Source organism: Cydia fagiglandana, chromosome 16 (assembly GCF_963556715.1).
Source record: "Cydia fagiglandana chromosome 16, ilCydFagi1.1, whole genome shotgun sequence".
In the NCBI taxonomy this organism is placed as follows: domain Eukaryota; kingdom Metazoa; phylum Arthropoda; class Insecta; order Lepidoptera; family Tortricidae; genus Cydia; species Cydia fagiglandana.
In genome coordinates, this window is record NC_085947.1 from 1,915,220 (window position 1) to 1,941,544 (window position 26,325).

Here is a 26,325-nt window from a genome sequence, read left to right on the forward strand (position 1 = left end):
AGAACGTCTAGTTGTGCAAGAAAGAGTAGGAAGTGACAGGGCTAGGGGAAGATCTCTAATGAGATGTACTGACCAAACCAAATCAGTGTGTCGGTCACAGTAAGCGAATGCTTACGGAAAGCAGCTCTACGGGAGGAATGGCGACGTGTCGTTAAATGAGTCGCTCAAAAGTTTTCATAATGGCCACGACCACTCTATCAAGAGTGTAACGAAGAAGAAGGCCCTCCGTTACAGCAGGATATGCGCTTTAAGCTTGAAATACGCTTTTTTTCCCTTTCCACACACAAAAGAAACTGTGTTGTAACCTGAAAAGGCGTGGAAGAATGGCAAGACTACTATCCTTTCTGGTCCTGTAAAATAAATCATATATCTATGAGTTACAAATAAAATCATATATTTAAAGAATGTTTGCAGCACGTGACCATTAGCCCAGTTGACCTGTCTCTTATTGCGGTGACATATTTATTTATTTTATTTACAATTAATGGAAGAACTACAAACGTTAGCTTAAGAAAATGCAATAGCATGGCACGAGAGGAACAGGTGATTCTTTCCTGTGCCAATCCTCCATTAATTGTAAATAAAATAAATATGTCACCGCAGTATACGAGACAGCTCACCAGGGCAATTGGTCAAGTGCTGCAAACTTTCTTTAAATATATGATTTTATTTGTAACGCATAGATATATAATTTATTTTACAGGACCAGAAAGGTCAGAAGTCTTGTCATTCTTCCACACCTTTTCAGGTTGCGACACTGTTTCTTTTCTGTATGGACAGGGAAAAAAGCGTATTTCAAGCTTGGAGCGCATATCCTGCCGTAACGGAGGGGTTTAAATACGGCAAACAAGGCAATATTGAGCAGGCATTGCCAATATTGATAAAAATTGTTATTGTCTTGTATGGCAAGTAAGAGTCTTACAATAGTAAGTATGGACAGATTTGAATTACGAGGTGTGAATTGGCCCCTAGACGTTATTTTAACAAAATGCATAGTATTTTGTTACTGATTTTACGAGTACATCAGGTACAAGTACGAGTGCAAAAGAGTGCCGAAAAGTACTTTTTACAAAAAAAAATCTTCAGTTAGAGAATCTGCATCCAATGGAAGATGCCCTACCCACGTAAACATATTTCTCCGTGCAGTTTACCAAGGAGGCTATGTTTGGGGACAGATTATAGCCCCTCAGCAACAGCTTCCATGTCCTGCTGACTGGAGCTGGTCCAAACAAAATGGTTATTGGGAGCCCATATGTACAAGCCTACCTGCGGCGGCTGCTGCTTGTTTAGAGCTTATTCGTTGCCGCTGCAAAACAGAATGGGCAGGGAGGTGCAACTGCGTTAAGAAAAAACTAAAATGCACGGACCCATGGGCATGTAGTGGCAATTGCGAACAATATATATCTTACTCGTATTTTAACCCGCATTTTAATCAAACATCTGCTTTGTTAATTTTATCACATTTATAATAACTCTATTGGCGAAAGTTTTCCCAACATCTATATTTATACGTTTAATTTATATTTGTATATATATCACGTCCAGAAGTAATTTTCTACAACCAGAAGAATAACAACTTATCAGAAACCATCGAAACATACTTAAAAATCCTAAACGCTGCATACCGCTCTTACAATGCAGGTACGCCGCGCGACACAAAACTTTTTTTTTATCAGAGTTATGATAAAAAAATGTTTAACAAGTTTACTATTCTATATAGTAGGATAACTGGGCTATTCACAGGTATTTTTTTTCTAGAGCAAATCCTCATAGTTTTAATTTTGTAGAAGATTTTCGAAAAAAGAAGTGAAAAGATTTTTTTGGAATTTTTAATTTCTCGATTTTTTTGTATGGAAGAGTGAAAATTTAGTCACAGAAATGAATTCTTCATCCTCGAATTACACGAAAAAGACACCAAACTTGATATAGTTGCTAGATGTATGCAGATATATAGCTTAGAGTGAGGCGCGCCGGAGCCACATTTGCCCCCCCTCCCCTGCCCACCTGCTGGGTGGAACCTCTTGGCAACCGGGCTTAATCGGCTCAGATCACCCCCAGAAACACCTGTTCCAAGCGGTTTGCTTTGTCTCCAAAATGCAAGGTCCCCTTAGAAAACAGGACCTTAGAACTTCTGCTATTCTAGATACGTTATAGTTTAGATATCAATTAGTTCTCTTTTGCAGCGCAATTTGGGCAACCATTGTCACTTTTACGTTAGATAGAGTAAGATAACTCCCATACAACCATATCCAGTCGCCGTTACGACGCGGTGTAGACACATCTTGTGTCGACACCGTCTGTTTCGGTCACAATTCCAGTCGCAGAGTCGTCGCCGTGTCGACACAGTTACCAGAAATGGGGAAGGGTCGACACATGACACAAAGTGACATAAAGTGTGGTCGCCGTGTGCACACATTGTTTCGGGTTTGCGACTACTTTATGCCAAAATCATTCGTTCATTCGTTCATTTTGTTCCTGTCAAATGGAAACTGTCAGATGGAAAAATAGTTAAATAAAAATAAGTGACATTAATACGCCATCTCTAAAACGGATTACAAGACGTAATTATATATTGTTTGCATTTATATTACAATAGGACTTAAATTATTATGGGGAATTAAACTGCTCGAGTGATTTGATAAACTAAGTGTAATATAATCAACGCGCCACCACATTGTTTTAGTTTAGCCGGAAATGAAATTGTTTACTTCTCAGTGCTTGTGTTCATAAATATATTATTTGATGCATTTTTAGTACTTCGATGCGTATACTATACTTAAATAACAGAAATAACGCTGTACATACTACGAAACTTGTTAATTATGATGTATAAATATGGTTTAAGGCTGAGAAATATTGCAGTCACAAAGTAGTCGCAAATGTTTCGACTTTGTGTCGACTCTGTGTAGACACATGACACGCGCTGTCAAAAGTAATAACAAAGTTACTGGATTTGCAAAATGGCTCCTTGTGTTCATTTGTTTTCAGATATTCTCAAAGTGTAAAAATGACGTGGTCAGAGATGGGACTTAATAGATTAACTGTTTATTCGACTAATTAATGGAATAAAAAAAGTTAATCCTCAAATTTTAATCACGATTAGTTTAGTCGACCTAACATAGATTGAAATTTAATTAATCTGAACATTAATCGAATAAATTTTCGATTAACCCTTATCTTGGCATCGTAACACCCGTGATACATGGAACTTAAAAAAATCTAACAGGTTGACTTTATTACGTAACACAATAATTCTGCCATCAATATGTCGAGCTACCCTCCTTACTTATAGAAAAAAATATTTGACACGAGTGTCATTGTAAATTAATTAGTAATAATCAACATGGCGGCGCGGAAATAATAGATTTCGGTTCGAACTGGAAGTTTTGCATTTATTTCTTATGTTAGTATATATTTTTCCATAATGTACATTTTGATATCTTTACTGTCTCTTAGTGCATACATATTTACAATGCCTTCGAATTTAAAAACATTTAATACACAGAACCTTACATGAAACTGTTATGTATTATATTTGATACACTGCCAAGAACTCAGAAATGTACATATCGAAAGGATTGTATTACATTTAATACATTGCCAAGTTATCGTCAAAATATTTTTACATGATTTTTTATTTTTTTTATTTTTGTGGGGTTACAAAACATGCTTCAATTATTTAATATTAGTTGTCGTATTATTTAGTTATTAAACTTAGATTTTTTTAAGTACTAGATGTTATTTAAATATATATTCGTACGCTGTAGCATTATTGCTACGCCGTAGCCCGTAGCACGGAAAAATATGTGTATGGCAAAAATGGCCCCAAAGTAAAAAAAAATGTTTTTTTTTTACTTTTAATTATTTGTTTACTTTTCATATTTTACTCAACTTTTTGCTGACGACTTTTTTGAAACTTTACGGGATCTATTTTTCCGCCCATGTGATCAGGTATTCGTAGATATAATTTATTTTTACAGGTTTAATAGTCATCTGATGCTTTAGATTGCGTTTAATTAGCAGTAAATGCTAATTTCTGTTGCATTACATGTTTTATTTTTATGAAAATCTTAATTTTTCTTCTAAAAAGTAGGTAACTATTTTGTCGAGTTATTGGCATTGTATCAAATATGACACATATGATTTTCCGAAACTGGAAAATCCTGGATTTTTTTTCTTATTTTTTAATAGTCTAGTATGCTCAATAGGTGACAAAAAACTAAAAAAATGTTTATATTTAAGATATTTTGAGCCTTGCCAAGATAAGGGTTAAATCTCGGTTGGAAGTTGACAGGGGGCCATTTGTGTACGTAAAAATAATAGAAATGTCTTGCATGCAGATGATAGCCAAACACTTTGTCATAAAAGTCGAGATGGGTGTCGATTTATAGGTTTTAGGGAGTGCCGATTTCGAAAATGATGACCATTTTGGAATCCAAAATGGCGGCCATGCACTGTGTCATAAAAGTCGTCATGGATGTCGTTTTATACGTTTTAGGGGGCCCCAATTTTGAAAATGATGACCATTTTGGAATCCAAAATGGCGGCCATGCACTTTGCCATAAAAGTCGTCAGGGGTGTTCTTTTTATAGGTTTTAGGAGGCGCAGATTTTAAAAATGATGACCATTTTGGATTCCAAGATGGCGGCCATGCACTATGTCATAAAAGTCGTCATGGATGTCGTTTTATAGGTTTTAGGGGGCCCCGATTTAGAAAAAGATGACCATTTTGAAATCCAAAATGGCGGCCATGCACTATGTAATAAAAGTCGTCATGGGTGTCGTTTTATAGGTTTTGGGGGGCGCAGATTTAGAAAATGATGACCATTTTGGATTCCAAAATGGTGGCCATGCACTATGTCATAAAAGTCGTCATGGGTGTCGTTTTATAGGTTTTAAGGGGCGCAGATTTCGAAAACGATGACCAATTTGGATTCCAAGATGGCGGCCATGCACTATGTCATAAAAGTCGTCATGGATGTCGTTTTATAGGTTTTAGGGGGCCCCGCTTTCGAAAATGATGACCATTTTGGAATCCAGAATGGCGGCCATGACTATGTCATAAAAGTCGTCATGGGTGTCGTTTTATAGGTTTTGGGGGGCGCAGATTTCGAAAACGATAACCATTTTCGATTCCAAAATGGCGGCCATGCACTATGTCATAAAAGTCGTCATGGATGTCGTTTTATACGTTTTAGGGGGCCCCAATTTTGAAAATGATGACCATTTTGGAATCCAAAATGGCGGCCATGCACTTTGCCATAAAAGTCGTCAGGGGTGTTCTTTTTATAGGTTTTAGGAGGCGCAGATTTTAAAAATGATGACCATTTTGGATTCCAAGATGGCGGCCATGCACTATGTCATAAAAGTCGTCATGGATGTCGTTTTATAGGTTTTAGGGGGCCCCGATTTAGAAAATGATGACCATTTTGAAATCCAAAATGGCGGCCATGCACTATGTAATAAAAGTCGTCATGGGTGTCGTTTTATAGGTTTTGGGGGGCGCAGATTTAGCAAATTAAGACCATTTTGGATTCCAAAATGGTGGCCATGCACTATGTCATAAAAGTCGTCATGGGTGTCGTTTTATAGGTTTTAAGGGGCGCAGATTTCGAAAACGATGACCAATTTGGATTCCAAGATGGCGGCCATGCACTATGTCATAAAAGTCGTCATGGATGTCGTTTTATAGGTTTTAGGGGGCCCCGCTTTCGAAAATGATGACCATTTTGGAATCCAGAATGGCGGCCATGACTATGTCATAAAAGTCGTCACGGGTGTCGTTTTATAGGTTTTGGGGGGCGCAGATTTCGAAAACGATAACCATTTTCGATTCCAAAATGGCGGCCATGCACTATGTCATAAAAGTCGTCATTGATGTCGTTTTATGGGTTTTAGGGGGCCCCGATTTAGAAAATGATGACCATTTTGAAATCCAAAAGGGCGGCCATGCACTATGTCATAAAAGTTGTCATGGGTGTCGTTTTATAGGTTTTGGGGGGGCGCAGATTTCGAAAACGATAACCATTTTCGATTCCAAAATGGCGGCCTTGCACTATGTCATAAAAGTCGTCATGGATGTCGTTTTATAGGTTTTGGGGGGCGCAGATTTAGAAAATGATGACCATTTTGGATTCCAAAATGGTGGCCATGCACTATGTCATAAAAGTCGTCATGGGTGTCGTTTTATAGGTTTTAGGGGGCGCAGATTTCGAAAACGATAACCAAATGGTTATGGTGGCCGCCATTTTGGAATCCAAAATGGTCATCGTTTTCGAAATCTGCGCCCCTTAAAACCTATAAAACGACACCCATGACGACTTTTATGACATAATGCATGGCCACCATTTTGGAATCCAAAATGGTCATCATTTTCGAATTCTGCACTCCCTAAAACCTACAAAACGATATCCATGACGACTTTTATGACAAAGTGCACGGCACACATCTTGGATTCCAAACTGGTCATCATTTTCGAAATCGGCACTTCCTAAAACCTATAAAACGATATTCATGACGACTTTTATGACAAAATACGTAGCGGCCATCTTGGATTATAAAATGATCATCGTTTTCGAATTCTGCACTCCCTAAAACCTATAAATCGACATCCGTGACGACGCAAGTTATCTTTATTTTCAGATCTAACAAATTGCTACAGAATACAAAGGACAAAAAAAGAAGCGAGGAGGTAATGAAACAAGCAAAAATACAGATGATTCCTCGACGCAATAGGATGCTTCTTAAATTGTGTCCAGATTTTTTTGTCATAAAAGTTTTTATTTTTCACGTGTGTGAAAGTGTTTATATTTGATGATTGAAATAGTAACGCAAAAAAAAATTATATTTGTGTCTTGTATTCCTGCCGAAGACTTTTATTTTTCCTTTTCCTTCTACACAAGTTTGGTCAAGTAATAAGAATTTAGGGCTCTCAATTTTATTTTGACTTCTACAACAGTAAAGCTACGAGGCCATGTTTGGTATCGTTTTCGTATAAATTCGCAGTACCAAATTTAGTTATGGTATCACATTGACACCATTCCAAAGTAAAAACATATAAACTTACTTTCTTTTAAACTCCTCTTCACGCTTAAACTGCTGAACAGTTTTAATTTAAATTTAGTACACATATATTTTGAGTCTCGAGACAGGACATAATAAGTTATCTCAAAAATCATCCTTCAAAGGTGTGAAATGACGTGTAGGGAGGAATTCAGAATTGACTTCTTGAAGTTAATACTGTTTAAGTTTAGGTTTGAAGTCATGTTTTTTTTATCATTTTTAACTAAATCAAAGATGTAGACCATCCCAAATTTAATATAAATCGGTTCAGCGGTTATTGATTTCCCGTACAAATTTCCACGCCACTTTTTTTCATAATCATAATCATAATCGTTTATTGCCAACCATGGTACATATGTTGTTACAGATTATTGAAGTGTTACATGGACCCTGACAGGGCATAGCACGTATTCTTAAAAATAGTTCTTAAAGCTAGTTCTTAAAACTAATGCAATGGGGCTTTTCACACCTTCAAAAGATGATTTTGGTTATAAGATCTATCCTATGTCCTGCTCCGGGACGCAAACTATTTCTATACCAAATTTCAACGAAATCGGTTCAGCGGTTAAGCGTCAAGAGGAGTTTAAAAAAAACCGACCAAGTGCGAGTCGGACTCGCGTATTAAGGGTTCCGTACATTAAGTCCGACTCGCGCTTGACTGCACATTTCTAATAGGTTTTCCTGTCATCTATAGGTAAAGAACTATTTTGTGTATTCAGACAGACAGACATACAGACGCACGAGTGATCCTATGAAGATTCCGTTTTTTGCTTTTGAGGTACGGAACCCTAAAAAGATTTTTTTAATTTTGTGGAATGGTTTCAATGTGATACCTTAAATGGATTCAGCAACCCAGATTTATACGAAAACGATACCATACACGGCCTAGCACCTTCACTGATGTAGATATATCAAGATAAAATTGAGAGCCCTAAATAAACTTTCAAGAGCGGATATCTCAAAAACTATTCAACATATCGAAAAAATTGACTGAATAAACTTGTAACAAATTAAATTAACTTTCATTTTGTATAAGTGGCCATGTCGCTAAGATGCATAGTTTCCGAGATATAATCGAAAAACCGGAAAATGGAACATTCAAAGCCCCCTCTTTTCCCCCCTCTCAAGGGCTACGGCCGGGGACTTTTGATATGTTCACCTCCTAACTTGTCCAAACCAAGTTACAGAGTCAAAAATTGTGTTCCGAGCATTTCCCTCTACAACTTTTTTGAGCATTCGTTGGCTGACCTAAGTAGCTTATTGCATTTCTTTAAAAACTTTTCTGTAAAAGGTTGACGGGTGTTGGGTGTTTATATGGTTTTGGTCGATTATTATCATTTGCATCGCCCATGATGACTTACTAGAATTACTTACGAGCACACGAGACACTAATAGTAGTTTGACAAACCTTGGTTTTCAAGAGGTATTTTATATTGACATTTGCTGTCACAAATTTGCTGTCAGATTTAGTCGCAAACCGCACGCAAAGTGCACACAAATGTGTCGACACCTTGTTACGGAAAAGTGTACACACGGCGACGACACTTTGTTTCGAAACAATTCTAGACACATTGTGTGGACTCTGTTACGACACATCTGACATTTAGTTACCACTTTGATGATTCTGCGACTGGAATGGTTATATGGGCTATTAGATGTGAATTGGATCTCTAAGTCATATCCTGTGGAAATCGTTCAAGAGTATCTCCAGAATCGCGCAAATGTCTAATTTGACAGGTCAGATCTTAAACATATCGTTATCGTATCTTGGTGATGTTTAAAAGATATCTAATAGATATCTATTTCAAAATCCGAATCGGGCCCTAAGTAAGATGGATCGATGGACTGTGTGAGATGATATGAAACGATCGCGAATGAATGATAAGATGACGTGTGAGAGAGAGGTATGAAAGAAAAAGACATGCTGAGCGGACCCCAAATGAATGGGATAAGGGCAAGTGAATGATATCCAAATAATCCTATAATACGTAAATAATATTTTAAGAACTATTTAAAACCTTCAATTTGCAAGAATCCCGGGTTTAAATCCTAACTAAATTTCAAACCTCGAAATATTCAACGTACTAAGTAATTTTAATTGTAAAAGAGATATAATAAGTCATTTTGTAACAACTTGCCGAAATCATTGTCCAAGTCTATTCATTGTAAAGGCAATTTATAACTTCGTAATAGTTTGATTGTCTTAACAAAGTTTGAGAATTTGCGTTCTGCAAATTCATGAGCAATTATTAATATCTATTATTTCTTATAAAATGTAGGACTTTTGCATTTAATAGAGGGTATTACTGCAATGTGCTGCCGTCAGATTGCAGCACTATTATAGTTCGTTTTTTTAGCATTAGAAAGAACTTGGAAGAAGATAATCGATTTTGACATGTCTTTTAATTCAAAAACGCTTTTTAAAAATCAGTAACTATTACTTATGAAAGCAGAATATAAATGATCGTATTAGATTCATAAATGTTACATATTTGCCGTAACTTATTTTTAAAATGTGTTTCAATTAAAAGACACATCAAGATTGTTTACTTTATTTCTAATGCTAAAAAAAGAACTGTAGTACTTGTCGTAAACCATAGAGTATACTTATACATGTTTTTAATCAGTCTCTATTGTTTCCCATAATCCGCATCCGCATTTTCGTTAGTCATAATTTGTTTTTTCTCAGCGACACATAACTTTTGAGGATTGCCATAAAACATACCTACCTAACTCAACTTACTTTAGTTATTGTATAAGTAGATTCTTTTGAGGACATGGTTTTGTACGCCAAAAGGCGAAACATAGTGATACCAAATTGATATTTTTTAACGGCACTGTGACAGTTTCACAAATAAACACGTTGACTTTGACTTTTCATTTCATGCTCTTGTTTTAGAGCGGCCAGAATGTTCACAATATCTGAACACGCACTCTACTCGTAACGCCCTGACAATAGAGGCGTGTTCAGATATTTGTGAGCGCCTTGACCGCTCCGATACATCTGATGGCGACTGTACAAGGACGCGGGCATGTTTTAATTACGCACGTAATCATTTTAAGACGTCAACGATCAGACAATGTGGACCATTGTTGCCCAACCTCCTCTAATCTGGTCGCAATGTCTGTGCTTAACTGGATAGATAAATCTATCCACAATAAATTGTTTATACGACAACGGTTTCACTCACTTGAATTTTTAGTCGCTATTGGCGACATGTTTCGGGCCCGCCGGGGGTCCTTCCTCAGGCTCGAGTCTATATGTCTCACGAAAGTTTAATATCGACTATCCACAATACTCGGTATCAAGCTTCAAGATCGAGTAAGGCACTAAGGTACACGACGTGGGTTTCGTCATTACCAAACTAAAATGGAATTGGGCAGGACATGTTGCTAGGTAGAGTGAATTGATGGCAGGTAGAACAGATTGGTAACATTCCATTTCTAACCGCAGCTGCACTACCGGTACTGAAAGCGTCGCTGTCATTGTCAATTTCCATAGTAAAATTGTCAGTAGTGCAGCTGTCGTTGGAAATGGAATGTTACCTTAAAAAAATGTTAACAGAATGGTGGCCGCTTTGAGATGAAAGAAGCGCCTGGCGTCCGTTGGCTCGTTGGGTGGACGACATCCGGATGATTGCAGGTCACTTCTAGCTAGTTATATATAAAGTTAGACATCCCGTCAGTCATCAACGGATACAGTACAATGTATACTGTTCAAATATCTATCAATCAATATTATCAAAGACATATGTAACTTCGTATAAGATGAATAAAGTCTAAGGACAAAACGTGCCTCGGAAATCAAGAAAAAATCATTCTATAAGATATCTATCCAAAAATGATTTTAGATGCCGCACACACCTTTAGCCTATCCTCGGCGAGATATTTAACAACTTTAACACATAGATATCAGTGAATGAACATGGATCAAAATGATATAAAAATAATAAAAACATTTATCCATAGGTATATATACATTTTTTGATAATTTTATACGTTTTCATTTTGAGTTTTAGTCGTGTGCCGATAGATGGCAGTAAATGTACTGTGACTATAAAATTTACAATGACAGGACCCCTCTATACTATCTATTATTTTTGATATTATCAATGTCTCTGTGTATGTGTACCAATCAACGACCGCGAATTACGTCTTTCTTGCTCAACTAGCGATCCAAGAAACGTCTTCAGAACATGGAAGTAAACAGACCGTCACATCAATCTCCATCAGCGAGCACGCCCTCCAGAAAGAACACGCGCCTTAATTACCTCTAATTAAACATTAATTCCCATTTAATTACCATCTATCGTCCTTTTCTTAGATATTCATTAGCACACTGTGTCATTTGCAGGCAGGAGATTTATTGTTATTTGCAAGCATTTTAAATGGGCCCACTTTTTTTAACAAAAGTACATACACAATTAAGGCCTGTGCACACCGGCTTGCGTGTGCGTGACGTGCACGTGCGCGTGCTCTTAAATATTGGAGCTGCAGACGCACACGTCACGCAACCGGTGTGCCGTCTTTCGTAAGGATCTGTATACTACAACGCCGCACGCACACATGCACGTCACGTACACGCAGCCGGTGTGCACAGAGGCCTTTACAATGATATGATTTCGCCAAACTGCTTCACAATTTGTTGGCGAAATACAGCATTCTTTACTTATAAAACTATAACTTATATCTATGTATTGATGTCTAATTTGGGTACTGATTAACAGTGCGCCGGATGATATCGACCTGTCAGTTAAACGCAGAAGGTGACAGTTCCGAACAACTGACAGGCTGATATCGTCCGGCGAACTGGTCTGTGGGTCCCTTTAGCGCCGCTGATGAACTAGCGGTAAGTGTGTGCGACTTTCAATTCGGAGGTCGCGGGTTCAAACTCCGGCTCGAATCAATGAGTTTTGATGCACAAGTGGCGTAGTTTCAAGAAATTGGAAAAGCTTTAAGAAGCAGGAAACATAACAAGGAAATTTTTTATTGAGGCAATGGAAAATTACGATTCCCATACAAAAATATGAGAAGGTTTCAATGTTTTTCCATGTGAAAATTTCGCAATTTAGAAACTTTCCAGCGACATATTAGTACAGTCACCTACAATAATATGTTACTCTTCGAAGGGCGCGATAATATGTGACACGCTCTTATCGCTCTACAAATAAGATCGTAAGAATATTGATTTTGTTTGGAAGACTGGTAAATACAGTTTATAAGTAGGTAGATATGGCTCATAATTACAATTTTATCTTTTCTTTCTGCGGTTATTATGTATGTTAACATTATATACCTACTCATTAATAAACCTCCAGGTCTGTTTATTAAGTATGTTAAGTACACTACATTGTACTAAAAATCCATTTGTATTATGTGACTGTTTGTGTTCTAAATAAATAAATAATAAAAAAAAAAGATCTTGTCAGATATTTTGGCGGCCTTCGTTGTGTAACATATGCAGGTGACTGTACCTACCTAGAAAACTCGACATAGTTTTTTTTAAAGAGATTCTTTAATTTGAATTGGAAGAATAGAATAATAATAATCAAAATATCGATTTCGACAATGTAATGAAAACAACACACAAGTATAATATTATCCATAATTGCCTAAAGTCCGTGTTTTTGACAAGTTTTTAATGAAATTATGTATTACTTAATTACCAAAATATTTCATTACGTATAATTGTTTCATATTAAAAACTATTATTAAAATTAAGTATAGACTAATTAATAGACTAAATAATTTAGTTAGTTTCATATTAGTTAAAAACTGTTATTATACAATGCAATTCATAAAAAATATTCTATTAATGCAATTTAATAAAAAATGAATATAGATCAACATTGTACATTAAAAATACCTTCATTTTTAATTGGAAAATACGAGTATAACGAATGAAACATTTATAATACATAAATATTGCAAAATGTTATAATAAACAACCTTGCAGCTGCCCCGCAATATACTCCGAAAAACGGCGAACAGTCATAAATATTACTGGATATACAGGGTAAACTAGCTATTAGGGTTAATCCAGAAATGTTAAATAAAATGGTTTGTTAATTTCTGTACAGTAAATATAACTAAAGTTTACTTAATTTCTCCGTAATACTTATACATACATTATAGATACAATTTGGCTGGTTTGAAGAGCCTCATGTATACGAAATCAAAACTTGTCGATTTACGAAACTACTATATTATTACTATATATACTATATTTCGTGACTAAGGGGTAGATTTCAAATGAAAAAAAAAAACTCTCCATAAAAAAAATCGCCCAGCAGCGTCTCTCTCTTTCTTTATTTATAAAAATATGTACGGATTCAATTTTATAAACCCTATTTCACCCGCATCTTTATCAAAACCCTGCAGAAATAGCCTAAAAGGATATTTTCTACACCTCGACGGTGGCAAATAAGCTTGCGGCCCGCCTGATGTTAAGCAGTCATCGCAGTCATTTCGAGCGATAACATTAACTGAACTTTTCTTTTGTTATCCATCCTATAATTTTATGCAAATAGATCCATTATACATTTTCACCCTGTATCTAATAACTTTACTATCAGCCAGAGAAGCAAAGCAAAACTTTTGTAGGTACACCACTAAAGTACTGCGATGGGTCTTAATTAAATTTGACAAGTTTCGGAAAGTGTTACAAGGGTGTTATTACGCGTAAGAGGGATTTCACATCGTCCGATCCGACATCGGATGTCGATGACCTTTCCAGAACAGCTACTAAAAAAATTCCTTTGGCATCAACTCGTTTTATTTTACGCATTATTTTGAATTTATTTGTGTGCTTATCACAGTTATTTATTTCTGAGTGATAGATGTTTGTCTATGTATACACAAGCCTTAAGGATGACTCACGCTAGACCGGGCCGGGGCTGCGGGCCTACGTGTTGCCTCTCTGTCGCACTTGTAAATTTATACGTAAGTGTGATAGGGAGGCAACACTTCGAACGTGGTTCGCGGTAGGCCCTCTGGGCAATAGTTTCAGCCGCTTCATTTCCTATGGAAAGCATCACGTGATCACCGATCAGCCTTCATAGAAAATGACATGTCGGACGCCTCGGCCCGGGCACGGCCCGGTCTAGCGTGAGTCATCCTTTATTGAGCTTACTGTGGGGCGGGATCGATATGTGTATATAGATACATATAAATAAATATTATAGGACATTCTTACACACATTGTCTAACTGCCGTATTCGAACTTCAATATATTCACAAGAGACGACACGTACTAGATTTATTCTAGATACGTTATAGTTTAGATATCAACTAGTTCTCTTTTGCAGCGCATTTTGGGCAACCAATGTCACTATTACGTTAGATAGAGTAAGATATCTTTTAGATGGAATTGGATCTCTAAGTCATATCCTGTGGAAATAGTTCAAGAGTATATCCAGAATCGCGCAAATGTCAAATTTGACAGGTTATAGATCTTAAACATATCGTTATCGTATCTTGGTGATGTCTAAAAGATATCTAATAGATATCTATTTCAAAATCCGAATCGGGCCCTAAGTCCCACAGTAAGCTCAAGAAGGCTTGTGTTGTGGGTACCATGACTCAGGAACAAATATCTGTGTCATCAACACAAGTAACTGCCCTTCACAGGCAGAATCACTACCCACTAGGCCAGACCGGTCGTCAAAATAGATAGATGTGATTATAATATTTGTTTATTTTGAGCACTACACAAAAATTAAATGTATAAATAATATAAAACGGCACTTTTTACTTTTCGTTTCATCCGATATCGGATCGGACAATGTGTAAACGCTCTTATATTACGGTTGTTCAATTGCCTCTACTAAGGTCAGGTAGGCTGAGGTCGAAATGTTGAATTTTCGCTTAAATTTTTTACTTAACGAACTTTATTTACCTAGGTGTCGGCGGCCGTTCGTAAAATTAGGTCGATATTGAAATTCCTAGGAATATCGTCAATAACTGTCTCGTTGTCTGAGGCAATTAAAAGGCAAGTAAAACATGTTAGAGTGTGACCAAGAAAAGTCTGCAGCGATTTTGATAGCCCACGCAGTGCAAGTGTCATTTATACGTCATAATTTCATAGAAGTTTGACGTTTAAAATAACACTTGCACTGCGTGGGCCGTGGGCTATCAAAATTCCTGCAGACTTTTCTTCGTCTAAAGCCCTAAATTAGACGGCGCGCGAACTCGCATGCGATTTTAGTTACATTGCGGACTATTGGTCTATTGGACCAATTCAACCGACCGATCAAAGCCCGCAATGTAATGAAACTCGCATGCGAGTTCTCGCATCATCTAAAAGAGCCCTTACTCTATCAAATTAATCGCATTGCGAATGTAATGTCCCGTGCATTGAACTTCTTTCTTCAAATACATTACTGTGAGTAATCTTTCTGCCTTGTTATAGAGACGGAGCCAACTTGCACTGATTTCGTTATAAGATACGAACGACTGGCGTACTCGGGTTAATGTAGCTGCTTTAGACTTTCCCGCCCGATTCGAACTTACCTATTACCAGGGGTGCGAAACTCCTGACTTCGGTCAAACTCGGCTCCGCTCGGCTCAGCATTGCTCCGAGCAATTATTAGTGTTGGCACCACTTAACTTCCTTTTGCCTGAACGACCGCAGATAAGATAATCACTTGATTTTTGTCAACCCTAAATAGCCGAGAGGGATAGTGCTATATATTAGAAAGGGACAGCATGATTCGACCCTGAACCGCTGTCAAACTTTGGTTTTGTAGGAAGTTTCCTTTCTGTACGGTAGTACTATTAATTATTCTGTGCTATTACGTCAAATTTTACATCTAGATACGATATAGGTAGATTAGATATGTCTGACACTGACATATCCAATCCATATCGTATCTAGACCAAATACTTGACGTTTCTTAAAGTTTTCGAATATGGTCGAATGGATTTACCCGAGTTTGAAGTTGAGCAACACAAGTTATGACTCTACGCGATGGCCCAGCGCTGGACCAGCGAGATGGCCATGCGATGGTTGAGAGCACGCACTATGGAATGGGCCACGTCTATATGCGTACGCACCATCGCCACCGTCGATGCTTTGATTTGCGGACGAAATCCAACACCGTGGCCATTGTATCGCCATCCCGCCACGCCATAAGCCACCCGAGCACCCGACACCACTACCCTCTCTACACGCTGGCCCATCTTAGTGGGCCAGTATGATGGCCCTGAGGAGCCGTTAAATGAAAGCTTGTAAAAACAGTATCCAACGCGCCGTCCTCACCCGAACAAAGCAAGACGGCGATAGCGTTATCTCGACAATAAAACAGAACAGTCGAGACGCAGCTCGAATGCAGATGGGCCGGAAACCGCCCCACTCAAACTCAATGCATATTTTAGCATAAACTTGCCTTGAACAACTTTAGGTAGATATTTAAGGATTCAATTGTTCGCTGTTCATAAGTCGGCTACATTGGTAAAGTAAATTCAGTATTATGAAGCATACTGCCGTATTCGAACTTCAAGATATTCAGAAGAGACGACACGTACTAGATCCATTCTAGATACGTTATAGTTTAGATATCAACTAGTTCTCTTTTGCAGCGCAATTCTGGCAACCAATGTCACTTTTACGTTAGATAGAGTAAGATGTCTATTAGATCTGAATTGGATCTCTAAGTCATATCCTGAGGAAGTTCAAGAGTATCTCCAGAATCGCGCAAATGTCAAATTTGACAGGTTAGAACTTAAACATAGTTATAGTTATCGTATCTTGGTGATGTCTAAAAGATATCTAATAGGTGTCTATTTAAAAATCCGAATCGGGCCCATAGCCTGGAAAGAGTAATAATGACGGGCAAAGTTAAAGGCACGAGACCTCAGGGCCCTCCTCCTACTAGATGGTGTGCTTAAATTACGGCACCTGGGTAAATTTTTGAAGAGGGTGTTTTTTCGACATTTGTATGGCAATTTTTTATTTTTGGAAAATATGATTTATAATCATCGTTTTAGGAAGGGTTCTTAACAACAAAAAATATACTGTAGGAGGCACCTCTGTACTTTTTATAGTTAGCTAGATATGGACGTTTAAAGATCGACATTTGTATGACACTAATTAGCCATTTGTAAGGCGCTTTTGACATGTATACGGCATTTTTTCGACATTATATGGCAGTATCAACATGTATATGCCACTATTTATTATTTTTGTTGCATTTATATGACCCTGACGACATATGTATAACACCTTCTCGACATCTGTATGGCACTAAGTCGACATTTGTATGCCACAATCGACATTTATACGGTCAAAATAGCCGTATAAATGTCGCCATACAAATGTCGCGACATGTCGCCAATAATATTTTTTAGCGATATTTCCTACACAATACAACAGATTCACTTATTTATTTTACTATATATTTCAACACTATATTTGCAACTATTATTATAAAAGAAATATTTTTATTCCAACTATGTACCAACGTATTCAGCGTCCATACAAATGTCGTTGTAGTCGTACCAAAATATATCGAATGAGATTTTTATCTATTTTAAATAAATTAAAATGTTTCCGAGTCTATATTTGATGTCAATCGATGCCCAACTAACCGCACTATTGCATTGTAACTTTAATCTAACCGTTATTCAATAGACAAAGAAGATTATAGGGGGTATATTTAAGTCATAACAAAACAGGTGCCGCGCGGGACAGCGATAAAAAGGCTTCCCTTGTTTTATTAAATAACGCATTAATTTATCAATACGATTAAATCAATTCTCTAGAAAATGCTCTTTATAGAAATACAAAGTTGTTTATAATACGTTGCCTACATCCAAAGTTATGATTTTTTTTATTGCGCGATGCCGCCACTGGGACACGCGAAAAACGGCAAATTTCGCCGTTTTTGGAACTTCAAATGCGATTTTGTCAGGACCAAATAATATTTTTGGTACAGTTGTGCATGATTTTTAAAGCTTATAATACACTGAATGAAAATATATACATACCCAGTCTTTTAGTCCTATGGACTTCGAGTTTTAGCCGTGCGACAGCAAAAAATGCCTCTTTGAAAATTGACCCACCTATGCAATTAAAACTGCACTGCAGGCCATGCGCTTGGCGGGGAACAGAACCCTATGGAGGAAGAGGGTCTTCAACAGAAGGATATGATATCACGATCCTCAGATTTGAGGAAGAAGAAGATTATGAAGCAAGCGCGAAATTAAATTTTTCATGGGTCGACAATTCGTGGCACTTAAAAGTCGATTCTACTAGCCAAGATAAAAAAAAAGCATTTGATTACTTTGCCTCACATGTGGATAAAATGCAACTTTCTTATCAGTTTTTGAACAGTTAAGAGCATTTATCAGTTGGTGTGGTGAAAAATGTTTTTGATTTTCAATTTAAGTGAAGGAAAATACCGTGAAGAAATTGGGTTTTCCGCGAAATGGTTAAGTTTCCTTTCAGTTCGAGTCCTTGTTCTAGTTAGTGTCTTCGGGGCCAATTCGAATTTTAGTTATTCGATCTGTTTCCGATATGAAACTTAGCCAAGCTTAGTGGCAGCTTAGCCAAGGTGATCGCTTGCGCTTTGCCATCGAATTGCATTGTGCTTCTCTATCCCTCTTCCATATTGTGTGACTACGGCCCCATTCGAACTTTAGATACGTCAAACATTAGTCTAGATACGATATGAATTAGTTATGTCAGTGTCAAAAGTAACGTCAAACAAAAACGTCACTTTTGACACTGACATAGCTAATCTATATCGTATCTAGACGTAATATGTGACGTATCTTAAACTTTGAATCGGGCAGAGTGACAGTTGCGTTTCGTTCGCTACGGAGCATTAGCGATTGGCGTGTTGTCTACGGGGCCTGATATGTCAGTGTCAAAAGTGACATTACTTCAACCAAAAACGTCACTTCTGATAAATCGTTCATCATCACTGGGAAATGAATTAGAGATTCACTAGACATGAAATAGTAAAGATATGTGACGTTCCACAGCATAAGGTACCATTGCCCTGGCTGAATATTGAAACGACGTTAATAATAGCGTAAGCGCCAGCCGCCATAAGGTACCTTTTGCCGTGGAACGTCACATATCTTTACTATTTCATATCTAGTGAACCTCTAATTTATTTCCCGAATCGCGCCGCATATCAGAAACAGATCGAATAACTAAAATTCGAATTAGCCCGTTCGTAAAACGGATAATAGGGCCCATTTTCCTTAACTTTCGGGATGAGACAACTTTTGTTTTTCTGTGTGTGATTTTGGCCAATTAGATACTTCTTTGTTTAGCACCCCAGATGGCCTAGCCAAGATGCCAGATGCCATGGCGAATAAAACGGTAATCTAGTCTCCATCCCTCTTCCATATTAGTGCGACAGAGATACATAAGAGTTTCGTTAGCTACGGCGCAAACGATTGCATCGTATGATTAAACTAGCGACCCGCCCCGGCTTCGGACGAGTTACACAAAATCTTAACAAATTATACACCTAAATCTTTCTCAAGAATCACTCTATTGATAGGTGAAAACCGCATGAAAAGTTCAGTAGGTTTTCAGTTTATCGCGAACATACATACAAACAAACAGACGCGGCGGGGAACTTTGTTTTATAAGCAATCATCATCATCATCATCATTTCAGCCTATATACGTCCCACTGCTGAGCACAGGCCTCCTCTCATGCGCGAGAGGGCTTGGGCTAGTCCCCACGCTAGCCCAATGCGGATTGGGGACTTCACATACACCTTTGAATTTCTTCGCAGATGTATGCAGGTTTCCTCACGATGTTTTCCTTCACCGAAAAGCTAGTGGTAAATATCAAATGATATTTCGTACATAAATTCCGAAAAACTCATTGGTACGAGCCAGAATTTGAACCCGCGACCTCCGTATTGAAAGTCAGACGTCATATCCACTCGGCCACCACAGCTTGTCTTGTTATAAGCACTGGGTGCGGAATTTTACCCGCACGGTAAGAGAGTGTCAACCAGCATTTTCAATAAAATTTCACTAAATTGTAACGGGGTCTGTTTACAAGTACCACTACCTTTTTGACATTGTCATAGGTATTCACTCACGTCCAAGTAACTTACTTTCTACGCATCTTGCACGTACTCGCACATAAAGCCGACCACTGACTAACAGTCCGCCGGACGATATCGGCCTGTCAGTTAAAACAAAAATTTTACAGTTCCGAACAACTGACCGGCGGATATCGTCCGGCGGACTGTTAGTCAGTGGTCGGCTTTAGTGCAAGCGAGATGTATAGAAAGTAATTTACGTAGACGCGAGCTATTATGTCAATGTCAAAACTGGTGGTAGCCGCAAAGGCGTAGTGATGCGTGTTGGGACGGGACTGACGCGACTTGCAAACAGCGTGCGAGTAACTTAACCAGCTTAACCACTCACCCACCAGAAAACTTGATTGCATGAACCGCTAAACACCGCGGAGGGGCTTCATTCCAATCGCTCACAGTAACCAGGCGAGTTGAACTCTCAGGCGAACTAATGTAAAAGTTACAAAGTTACATCTACAGCAGCGTAAAATTTCCCTGCTAAATTGAGTTATTGTCGTCACTGTATGGGGCCCACTGATTACCAGTCCGCCGGACAATATCAGCCTGTCAGTTAAACGCAAAATTGGACAGCTCCGAACTTAGAGAATATAACCAAACGGAGTGGTCATTAACAGGCGTTTCCCTCTGTCGAAAATAGGCGGCCAATGGTCAACCACATGTCAACCACATGCATGGACTGACGTTTATCTGACATGACGTTCCTATTCATTTGATGTGCCCCTCCCCCGCAAAAACGGCAGACTATTTTGTACCGAAAATTATAGACATCGCGTCTCCGTTGGTTATATCCTCTAAGGCTCCGAACAACTGACAGGCTGATATCGTCCGGCGAATTGGTAATCTATGGGCTCCTTTACAGTTGAGTTTACAGATCGGGACAGGTGGTATGCTCTCAATTCGGAGGCTAAAGATTCTCTTTGGGTCGCTGAGCTAAAATAGTTAGTTTAACAATCCACTGGTTCGTCATCTCGCCACTCGCCAGTTTGGTGCCTACCCAACGCGAATACCATGGCAAACAAGTGCAACGCCAAGTTTCAATCGGATTCCTGAAACTTCCGGCGCGGCCCCCTGCTTAACCGTTCAACTTTACATGCCGTTTCCTGCTTGCATAATTACTTTACATTTGTACATACTTAGTCTTAGAGAAGCCGTGTGCGAGGTACAACCTGCAAAAATATGTTACACAACGAAGGTTGCAAAAATATCTGACACGATCTTATTTGTAGGGCCAGACATATTTTTGCGGCTTCGAAACCATTTTTTTTAATAATTATTATTTCAAGTGACTTCACTTTGAAGTTCAAAGTAATCAGTGGCTCGCTTAAAAAGGAATAATACATATTTTATTTTATCTTTTTTGAAGTAAATTTTTCATAATTTTATCCCCCGGAACAACAAGAAGGGTTTTGACGCCGATATCTGTCTGTAACATCGTAAGTAGCTCTTAACCCTTAAATTGGCAAGACATAAAAGTTACAAATAATGTAGTTTTCACTGATAAAAGTGACTAGACATAGTCCAAGCTGCCCTGGAAAAATAGTAAAAAAAATCAAGGTTTTTCAGATTTCCTGAAAACCTATGTACCACACGTGTCACAGTGCCAACTAACCAGTGAAATGCCCTGTCTGGTGAATGTGCCTTATGTGTACCGTTACCAAGAGCTTAGTAAAACAACAAATTAAAGAAAAATGCACTTTATTACTATGAAATCTTTATAAAAGAAGTGCATTAAAACTCTATTTTTTGTGAAAAAGGCGTGTTGTTTTTGTATTGATTGTACTGATGGTGATAAAGCATTGTATATCGAAACAGGAGATGGCAAAACTTCGGTGCATAGGGGGGAAAGCGGTGCAGTAGTTAGTGCATTTTCGTTATCAGAATCTACTTCGTCTGAGCTGCTTCCTAGTATGTTTAACCTCTCTAGTGAAGAATTGATGGATGGTGGATCAGAGCTTATGCCTTGATCTGACAGTTCATGAGATTTTAGTAAGTTTGATTCATCTTCAGAATCCGACCCATCATCCGAACATGTATATTAAGGCGTAGGAACCAAAGCCAAGATTTTGTGCGGTCGTGCTAGTTTTAAGCACTGTCGAAAAAGAAACACAACAATACTGTATTCATGCCCAAAAATAAACAAAAATTCACAAAACCATGCAATTAATAAACAAAAGTATATTTCGGACAAGTTGGCGATGGAACTCGTAGTACCCGTTCGCAATTTTCTATGTAATTGGCAACGGTACTCCTGTGGTACATACAAATGTTTCGTTAGCCTGACTTTTGAATTAAGAAGGAAACAAGTGATCGTGTAATTATTCGTATAGATTAATATTTCTAAATTAAATTCCACACATGTCAAGTAAAATCAGCACACCAAAAACTTCAAAAAGTTAGTATAACTTTCCGAAGTTGCCGGCAAGTGTTTCCTTCGCGAACTCATTTTGACACTGACAGTTATAACTCAGTGTTGCAAGTGTTATTTATTTTTTCTACTATAAAATATAATACAATTGACGAGTTGCCAGTAAAAATTCTACAAACAAACTTTTAAATCAAGTTCAGTATTTTTTCAAAGTCAACGTGTCACGTGAGTCACGTTACCAATTTAAGGGTTAAACAGATGGACCTAGAGGTTCGTATTCGGCCGAATAGTTCGGTTCGAACTGCCGAATATTTATCGAATACACAAATTCTTTTAAAGGGCGTCCGCTAGCTGACGCGTGGGCGCTCTTGTTATTTTAAGTAAAGTTAAGGAACGCTTCCCACGCAGCCCAGACCTCCGTTCTCACAAGACACTTAACTGGTGACAGCGACGGGCGAGTCTCCCAGCAAGCAGCGGCTACACATCGTCGGCGCGAGCTGGAAGGTTTCAACCTGAAGAGATTCAACCACTGCCTTATGAAGACCACAGTATTCATCGCACTGGCGGCAACCCTGTGAGTTTTCCTACATTATCCTTTGAACTTCCTAATTACTTGTGTGCATTTACACCATTTTTTTTTTCTTTTTATTCAAGAGCCAGTATCTATTTATACGATTTAATTAATTTAATAACGATTTAATTAATTTAATTTGAATACGAATTAATTAATTAAAAATGGCATTAAACCATACTACGATTGAGAAATATTTGCCGAAATATGAAGGCGATAGGCAAACTCTAGATTTCTTTTTAAATCAAGTAACAATGCTGGCTAGAGCAGCAGATGCTGAAGCAAGGGCCCTGTTTCCAATTATATTAAAAAGCAAATTACGCGGGGAAGCAATTAAAGCAATTGCTCACATGCCAAACAACACGGTTGAAGACATTGTAAATTCCTTAAGATCTAAATTTGGTGACACTAGAAGTATCGAACAAATACTTTCTGAAATCACTCGCATTAAACGGTTCCCTAACGAAACTGCACTCGGATTTGCTGATAAAATAAAAGAACTTTTATACGCAGCTAAAAATAAAGCCGATTCTCCGCAAGCAACATCCATTTTAGAGAACGTTTGCATCGACCAATTATGTAAACACTTGGATATTGCGACCGATCGATTAATCCGTTCAGCACAACACACCACTTTTGATGAGGCTTACAATCAATTAAAACACGAATTGGAAGTACATCCGGAATACTTCCAAAGAAAACAAGAAAAATCATTTAAATATAATTCAAAATTCAACTACAATAATAAAACCTTTAATCAACATCCTACAATAAAACATAATTTTAATCAAAACCGTGTTACTCAATATCCACCTAACCAATTCGTTCAATTATCTTATCCTAATCAGCAAACAAATAATAATAACCAAATGCAATGGGCGAGTTAAGGAACGCTTCCCACGCAGCCCAGACCTCCGTTCTCACAAGACACTTAACTGTAACAAAATTCAAAAAATGCTCTATAAAATTGAAAATGGTATTGAATAGTAACGGAAAATGTATAAAGAAAGCGGCAGCAATAAATTTGCGGCGAATATTCAATAACTTCCCGCAAATGCCCGGAAAAGAGAATAATTTTAAAGTGATTAAGGACCTTTTCGATCGGGGCTTTTATCCCTAGAAGTTGGTGTGCACTGCGCACGATATGATTATCACAATTTTATATAAGTTTTACGTTTAAAATAACACTTACACAGTCTCAGGCTACCAAAATCGCGACCCGTAACGCATTTTTACACGAAATTTGACATTTCGCTGGTCCAATATTACAGGGTTTTAAATGCATGAACTAGCAATAAACACCAATCAATGTGAAGGCCAGGCAGCCAGCCACACTTACCCGTATATGCCACACTTACCCGTACCCCACACTTTCATGTATGCCAGACTTACCCGTATGCCACACTTACATGTATGCCAGACTTACATGTATGCCACACTCACCCGTATGCCACACTTACCCGTATGCCACACTCACCCGTATGCCACACTTACCCGTATGCCACACTTATCCGTATGCCACACTTACCCGTATGCCTCACTTACATGTAGGTATGCCACACTTACCCATATGGCACACATACCCGTATGCCACACATATCCGTATGCCACACTCACCCGTATGGCACACTTACCCGTATGCCACACTCACCCGTATGCCACACTTACCCGTATGCCACACTTACATGTAGGTATGCCACACTCACCCGTATGCCACACTTACCCGTATGCCACACTTACCCGTATGCCACACTCACCCGTATGCCACACTTACCCGTATGCCACACTCACCCGTATGCCACACTCACCCGTATGCCACACTTACCCGTATGCCTCACTTACATGTAGGTATGCCACACTTACCCGTATGGCACACATATCCGTATGCCACACTTACCCGTATGCCACACTTACCCGTATGCCACACTCACCCGTATGCCACACTTACCCGTATGCCATATTTTACCCGTAAGCCACACTTACCCATTTGCCACACTTACCTGTACCAATACAGGTTGTTAGTTAAGTTTACGATGATGATATCACAATTAAGTTAGCGTTGTTCGGTAGATGTCGCTAGGGTTCGCTTGACCCATAAGATGGTGGAAAGATTTGCTGGCTATGGATGATTTCTTGGTGGTTCAAATGGCACAGCACAGGAGTATCGATCTTAGGCCGTGAGTTCAAGTCTCACCCAATACAGTAATTTTTTCACTTTTTAATTTATTCTAAGTTTAAGTAAGCAGTGTAACCAATCAGGTCGGCCACGGCACTAATGGTGGGAAATTCGCCCGATTAATACGAATCCAATTCCGACCGATTAATAAGATTGCCAGCTAACCCCCCACCCCCTCCCCCTTTTTTCTACCACGCGTGAACTTTTATTGATATTTGCCAAAGCGTGGAACACAGACAAAACATCCTCCAGACTGAGCATAGTCGCGCTACCCCCTCTGCCACGCATATGGTAATTTTACTCCATGTTCGAGTCGAAAGTGTCTTTGTGTGACGTCCGTGTCTTTGAACGGACCAATCACGGCACGGGACTTCGCTCACCTCGTCCCGCGCACCCCCGCATTTTTGGCATCATCGGTTGCATGAAATAAGTGCTCTAAATTCGGTCTAGAGGATTCCTAGTCTATGGCGTGGAACTAAAAGGAATAAAATTAAAATTGTCGAAAAGATTTTTTTTTGTAAGAATTTTAATTTATCATTTAATAAAGGCAACATTTATTACATAAAATATATTAAAACGGGTCACTCAAGTTTTTAAGTCAATTTGACGTGTTGGCTTCGGCTCCGCGCACGCCTTTCATGGCTCCTCTACACGATGGGCCAACGCCGGCCACTCCAAGGGACGCAGCCATGCGGTAGAATGAGATAGCAATATCACTTGCTCCCTCTAACGGATAAATGCGTCCCTTGGAGTGGCCGGCGTTGGCCCATCGTGTAGAGGAGCCATCAAGTGTCCGAAACACCATTGTTCCGTGATGGGAAAGACAAGACAATAGGTCATAGCGATTAATTTTTATGTCGTGAAAAACATTATTGGAGCATTCCATGAAATTGTCTACCGTTTGTCCCGTACAAGCGCTTTTTTTCTGAAGATTTCCGGATACCTATAAGTTTCCTTTTCTATGACAACTGGTCAAAAATATGCACAGAAAAATAATCGCCTGCTTTAAAAGCCGAAAAAAAATTGCAACACAGGAAATAATATGCGTTTGTACGGAGCCCGCGGAATGCACCTATTATGC

The 26,325-nt window shown here is 38.5% G+C and overlaps 1 long non-coding RNA gene across 1 annotated transcript in view; it reads right to left on the reverse strand.

Moving 5' to 3' along the window:
* The window catches only part of LOC134671719 (uncharacterized), a 404,925-nt gene that overhangs the window by 28,945 nt on the left and 349,655 nt on the right, over positions 1-26,325 (reverse strand). The window lies entirely within an intron of this gene.